This window comes from Pinus tabuliformis, chromosome 3_1 (genome assembly GCF_031772625.1).
Source record: "Pinus tabuliformis cultivar Carrire ecotype Pingquan chromosome 3_1, CPIR1, whole genome shotgun sequence".
NCBI classification, from domain to species: Eukaryota; Viridiplantae; Streptophyta; class Pinopsida; order Pinales; family Pinaceae; genus Pinus; species Pinus tabuliformis.
In genome coordinates this window covers 75,327,651-75,335,547 of record NC_142301.1, presented here as the reverse complement: position 1 = coordinate 75,335,547, position 7,897 = coordinate 75,327,651, and positions in this window count along the sequence as shown.

Genomic DNA, 7,897 nt, shown 5'->3' with positions numbered 1-7,897 from the left:
CAAGATAAATTTGGAAACCTCCTGTACAATGCTGATGGCTACTTTTAATTTGATCTCAGATGACCCTATCAGCAAACCCTCTCGGGTCATTATCCTGTAATCTATAGACTCTAACATTCCCTGGGGTTATTTTGATGGCTCGGCTCAGGCCAAAGGCTGCAGGGGGGGGCGGTCTGCATATTGACAACCTTGTGTCCTACAAAATTCAAGTTGGCCTAGGCAGGGGTACCAACAATTATGCTGAATTGAACAGTCTTAAATATCTCCTATTATTTGCAAGAGAACTAAATTTCCAAAAGATACAAATTTTTGGAGACTTACAGCTCACTATAAACTAGATAAACGATGTATATCACTTTCACTTGCACACTCAGAGATATTCTGGCTGGTATCATTACTCTAAAGTCTCAATTTGATTCTTTTGCATGCTCACATATATACAGGGAAAGGAATGAGATCATTGATCATCTTTCCAAAGAGGCAGCACAGCTGAACAGAGGACAATGGCAGATTCAGGAATTCAGGGGAGGCACCTTCTACCGTTTTTACCACCGACCATTCATGGAGATGAATGGGCTCATCACTGAATGATCCCTTGATCATTCCATTTTTGTTTTTTGGTTCTATGTATATAATGTTTCTACTATACACAACTATTTACTTTGGGACTGAACTCAGTTTTTATCCTATTTCTGATGTTATCTAGACTTCTTTGAAGTTTATTATCAGCTACATCATGAAGGTTTTTTGTAAACTTATATAGACTACTTGGTCTGCTTCTCAGAGATTACATCTCATACATGCAACATTATACAACATGTAATTTTCTTATCTTATTAATGAAAATTATGCCTTTTTCCATGGATATATATATATATATATATATATATATATATATATATATATATATATATATATATATATATATATATATATATATATTTGAAATAAAGTGTAAATAAATAAGAACTTGAATTAGTTATTTCGAAGTTTATTTCCATTTTGGAAAAGTCCAAATCATCCAATTTTATGGAATAAAAAAAAATTAAAAAAAAAAATCTTGACATATGTACTCGTTATAAAAATGAAATTTATCTATTTTTGAGTTACATCGGGAAGGCATAATTACAAAGCAATAGAAAAATTACCAAATTTAATTTGTAAAAGTAGTCATCAACCTACCAACCACATTCTCTTGCACACTCAACCCTCTGTGACACTTCCAGAAAACATCATTTCAAAGAATGTGAATCATGTTACATTTTATGGGAAAAGATTTCAACCCTCCAACAGAGAAATGGGGAGATCCATAAATTCATTCGGCCTCTGCTAACCTTAAACCGAATAGTACAATTGCATTGATTCAATTAGAAAACATAGAATGCAAACAATACCATCAAGTCCCAAAGGAATTTACAAATAGCACTCTTCATACACCAAAACCCTAAATCTGCCAACGCTTTTGTAATCCATTAAATCTAATATATATTATTGTTGACATACAACAGGAAGGTTTGTGAATATGTCCCTTTATTTCCTAATTGGTTAAATCAAGATGAAGTACCAAAAAAACCCAAAATGAAGTACACAAAATAAAACAAAAAATGAAGTACACAACATTTTGTTGGAAAAGATTTCAACCTTCCTACAGAGGAATTAAGAGATCCTTAAATTGATTCTACCTATGCTAACTTGCATTCATTCACTTAAAAAGGAGTACACAAATAATACCAAACTGTTCCAAAAAATTTACAAATAACTCCCAACACAACAATAACCCTAAATCTTCCAATGTTGTTGAAATCTCTTAATCCCAATCAATATTATTGTTGACAAACAATAGATGGACTGTGAATATATCCTTTTGTTTCCTACATGGTTAAATAAAGATGAATAAATGCATGCACCTCATACAAAATATTGTGTCTCTTATCCATGAAAGAATAATCTCCACAAATTCCATACCACAATGTCGTTTACATAAAGCATATGATATGTATCATAAGCAACTAATTTTCACCTCCCTATTGTTGGGTGCAAAAAGGTATCTTTTAAAACTCCTAATTGCCTCACATTAATTATCAACCCGGGCAAGTTCTCTTATTTCAAGAGTGTACACAATATGAGCATGCTATAATCCCAGAGAGCAATGTTTCTCAAATTGCAGTATAGATCTTTCAAATACAAGAGTAAATGGATGCTTTTAATAAATCCCACTTACAACTAAAGGAAACTCAATGCTCTAAAACTAAATCATTCATTCAACAAAGTAACAACAATTATCAGTCAAGGATACAGTAGCAATAACTCATTCCTCTTTTAACTGATGTAAACTACATCAAGCACAAATAAGATCCCCAATCTGAGAGCTTTGACAGCAATAGCCAATGTTCTTTACAGTTGTTGACCTCACACACAACACACTAAATAACCAAATTGGAAATGACAATGAAGTAAATCAACAATACCACTACAGATTATGTAAATGAGATAATTCTGTTAACTTTAACAATGCTGAAAGGCAAAACTAGATGATTGCAGAAAGTAAATGAGCAGCAAAGCTATATAATAGAAATGAACAACAACACTTATGTGACTGCAATGAAAAACAAAACTAAGTTACTGAAATGAACATCGAAGCTCTGTAATTAGAATGAACAGCACAACAATATACTTGCAGAAAGCAATGATCTTGTTATGAGGGAAATGAATAGCAACGCAATTCAATTGCAGAAGGTAATCATTAAACAAACCACACTTGGAGAAATCATAAATTAGGCCAACCACACTGTATGGTACAAGAACAACAAGTAGATCCACCAGGAGCCAGGCCCTTAGCCACCAGTGAATACCGCTAGATTACTTCAGGAAATGCGAAGGAACAACAACTCTACTTATATATTAATCATCAAATCAGGTAGCATTACAGTAATTTGTGTCTTCTCAGCAGCGAGAGTCTACAAATAAAATTACAATTCGGAATAATAATAATACTCTCTCCCTTTCCTCCTATCCTATCCTATCTATCTCTAATCTAATAATCCATCTAATTCTCCATAATTCCCCTTCTCCTGTCTTTGATCTCTGTTTTCATTTAAATACACAGAGAGCAGAGAGAAGTTACAAAAAAGATGATTACAAAATGATTCTTATTACAAAATTGGATTGTTCACAACAAATTGATCAACAAGATCATATCTGAAATATCTTTCCATCAACATTCAACAGGAACAGGTCGAATTTGGTATTACAACTGAGATAATTTGGAAAACGGCCACAACAAAGAATCTGAGAAAAACGTCTTCAGAGAACCTCCGTTTCTCTTAATACAGACTGAATTTGGGAAAACAGTTCATTGCAAAACTAGTTTGGTTCATTCTGGACAAAACCCATGTTTCAGATTTTCTAAATTCTTCTCCATTTGCCCAAAACATCCAATGCAAAATTGTCACTTCTTATTCCAATGAATTTCTGAGTTGGCACCTTTAATGATGAGCTGGAGATCAAATCTGCAATCTGAAAAATATCTTGGAGGTTAAAATGGTGAGTGATGTTACAACCAATTTATTAATAAACCATCATTGGTAAAAAATTGCATAATAATCAATTTATTAAAAATACAGGAGAAGAAATAATATTTATCCATAAGAGCATAAATAATTATAAAATGGGATTATATGATAAATCATGATAAATGACATGATAAAGAAGGGTAGAAATGGATGAAATAGGTGTTAAAAAGTGATAATAATAATGACATATTAACGACTCAACACTTATGATTATAAAAAAAGGACCAAAAAGCAGCTGCAATCGATCTCAGTAAAATCGACAGGTGAAGAAGGGGATGAATTGATAAAAACTGATAATGTTAATCATTTCATTAATCAAATGCAATTACATATATACATGCACACACAATCTGTTGGTTGAGAGAATATCTCAACCACACACCAATGTAGGAAATAGATCCTAACTACTAGGAACAGACTCCTTAACTTAGTAAGAATCACAACTAAGACAAGTAGGAGTTACATTTTCCAACACTCCCCCTTAATGACTAGTCTGAATATCAATCTGCAAAATCTAGTTGTGGTCAAACATAAAAAGAATATGTTGATGTCCATATAAAGGAGCAACCATCCACCGGAATGCATGGGCACTAACCGCTGCAACCGCTAGTCTTGTAGGGTATCCTTTACATACATGGTTCTTTCAACCATTATAACTGCACACATGTACCTGTACCTGTAAATCCCACTCCAGTGTCATCATGGGTTTTATCAGATTACCCATAACCATGCTCTAGGTTTTATTGGATCACCTTCAACCATGCCACCAAGGGCTCTTAGCCACCAAGGCTAAACACAGCCACCAAGGCTCAACTCAGCCAGGAAGGCTCAACACAGCCATGAAGGCTCAACTCAGCCATGAAGGCACTTCAGCCACTATGGGCCACAAAATCGCCACTAGGGCACTCCAGCCACTCTAGGTTACAAACTTGCCACTAGGGCACTCCAAAGACTCGACTCAACTAGGCCGAGGTTTTTCTCGGCTAACCCTAAACTATGTTAACAAGAATCTTTGTCCCACTTCACTTACATGTGGTTTCTGGCTTACCACAAACCGACACTACAAATACAAAGTAGTTTTTAGATTACCACAAACTGTATGGGTATACACATGCCTTAAAAGGATTACAACACAACTCCAACTCTTGGAGTTACCAGGTACATACGTTACAAAGGCCATCACAAAACATCCTAGACTTGCTTAAAATTAAAATGTGTGATATACTATAATCATCATGAGTCTATTCCACAACACACTCAAACTCACACAAACTAGATTGTCCATCATCCTCCAATCTCTGATGCTACTCGTGCACTTCTTATTTTGATCACATCCTAGGCATATTTATCTTTATCAATTAAATATTGGAACTCCATGAACCTATCATTTGTTCGAATAGCCAATTCTAACAAAATAACTTCATATTGAGGTGGCTAATCTCAATATGTATATCAATTTAAATTCCAAAAAAAATACTTCATGAACTCATGAACAACAATTGAGTTTTTCAACAAGCAATTCCCCACATACACTGTACGTTCTACGGTGTGCCTTGATCCAAGTTACTGCAATGCTGACTGTTGTTGACCCTATCTGCCATGCTGTGAATGACTGCAATCAGCCCATCCAATGCCAAAATGTGCATCGCGGACAAGGGACAATTTATTGGAAATGCACTATGTGACAGTAGGTTCCCAAGCTCCTCAAATATGTTAGCACAATAATATCACAATCCAAATTTGCATACATCTCAAGCATAAATGTTGGTTGTCTACAGAAGTCTACCAATGCTTCCATTGCTACTTCCTGTTGCTGATAACAAGCCCCATACTTGCTCTGTGCAAGCCTGATTATAACACAACTAAAGAAAGCTTCCAGTTGCAGTTTCAACTTCGTACACAAATGATGATATAGATTAAGAACAATGCTGCATACCATGGACAAAATCAAAGGGCTCAATGACAATCCAAACTGCATCAAGTTACGAAAAAACTCATCCTGTATAAGGGCTAGCAAAGTGAAAAACTTCCACCATGCACGAGATCCCATAGGGCTCTATCAAAATATGTACATCGTTAGACAATTCTTTAGTGCTAGATTATTCCCATGGCTTGTATTTATCCATCAACCTACCCATTATTAAGGCTCTCTTCTAGACTTGACTCACAAATGAAGAACACTATACACACCATCAAATATCTCCACGGGTACCAGTGACAAGCTTTTTAACATAACGTCTCAGACATTGAAAGCTATCACAGTCCATCTTTCCTTGATGCAGGTGTGCAGAGTCCAAAGGAAATTTTTGACCTTTTCTCAATAGAATCTTCAATATTACTTTACAAATTCTAAGATCAGGTACAAGACCACCACCAAGCAGCAAGGACACTGAACTATACGAATGGTGTAACTGGAGGCATCAAGACGGGCTGTTAAATCCAGGCCAGAGAACTAAGATCATTTGTGTTTCTCATCCAGTGAATTGTCTGCCTTTTTGTACTTGATCGACCATGATTCATACATTTTCCAGAATTTTTCATCCGAGTCTAGATCATTTGGATCATACCCAACAATTGAGAAATCTCTTTTCGCCAACACAACAGCACTGCCGCCCACCACAAGGAGGATTGCAACTACAAGAATCCATGTTTTCATGGCTGAATCTACTCAAATTTTAACAAAGATCATAGATCTATTGAAATCTATGGTGGTGATGATCCAGTCAATTGTTTGGCCCTGAGAGCTTGAAGGTTCCAGTCGGTCCGGAGGAGGACTGGGAGCATCAGAAAAGCACAGGTGGCTTGAGCTGCAAGAAGTCCCAACCACAAACCCACCAAGCCTGTGTTGAAAATAAAGCCCAGTAGCATTGCAACAGGCATGCCCACCATATAGAACGAGCCAAGATTGATGTTTGCACCTGTGGAAGGACGAGCACTTCCTCTGAGTACCCCACAACCCATAGTCTGTGGGCAGTTTCCCAGTTCACAGAGCCCTACAATCGGCATGGCCATTGCTGTAAGAGACAAGATTGTTTGGTCCGCTGTGAACAACCATCCCCACACATGGCGCATGGTAGTTTTGAAGGTCATGGCCAAGATGCCTACTACCACTACACAGAAGAGAGCCACCAACATTTGGTTCAAATTGCTCCTTCCCACGACATTTCAACTAAGGAAGAACAATGATGTCGTCGGATTGCTGTAGACTATTCCAGATTCAAAATTTCATCGCTTCATAAACAAACAATGAACTAGCTCCCAGTGAAAAAACCTTCCGAGGTTCGAGGTTTGAATCTCGTGAAGCGCAAAAGGTATAGTGGGATCCGAATTAGGAATCAATTTGAGGGGCGTGGGCGTTAGTTCTCAACTCTCCACCCTATCCCACAAGAGACAATCTGGGAAATAAAAAATTTAACAGGAAATTCATATGTATTCACCTCGCAGCTATAGCATGCAACTCCAACATGCAGACCACACCATTCATCTCTTTTAGTCAATTGAATAACACCATCCAGCACAAAGATCCTCAAATATGCTGGCCGCCACCGAATACAGCAGGAAAACGTGCAGCTGCCCTATCCACTGAGTGTTGCCACGAATTGCAGCTCGATAGCGACCCCAGATCCTTCAATCTCACCACTGACTACTCGGCATACACAGCGAGCTCCACACCACAACAGATTCACTGCTAAAAATAGTGCATCAAGGCACCATTGTTGCTCCCGCTTGGCCTCTAGCTCGACCACGCTGCACCGATTGGCCTAAACGCATCCTTCACTCCAGATCCATGCTTCCTTCACAACAGATCACGTCTCGATCCCCAAACTGGATTAGAATATCGCCACTGAAACTCCCAACAAACTCCATAGCATGAATCCACCACACCGCCATTGTGCTAACGAGAGATCAGCCAAACAATCGAATAATGGACAAACCAAAAACAAAAATCAAAACAAAAAACTAAACTCTTTATTTCCTTCGGTCCACGATGGGCTAAGGTTCCTCATCCTAGGACGGGCCAAGCCCATGAGGGGCTAGGCCCTCAAGGCTCTAATACCATGATAAAAACTGATAATGTTAATCATTTCATTAATCAAATGCAATTACATATATACACGCACACATAATCTATTGGTTGAGAGAATATCTCAACCACACACCAATGTAGGAAATAGATCCTAACTACTAGGAACAGAGTCCTTAACTTAGTAAGAATCACAACTAAGACAAGTAGGAGTTACATTTTCCGACATGAATGAGGCCATGAGAGCAGTGATTAAAAAGGGAACGACGACCATTGAAGCAGAGCTTGCCTCCATTGTCGG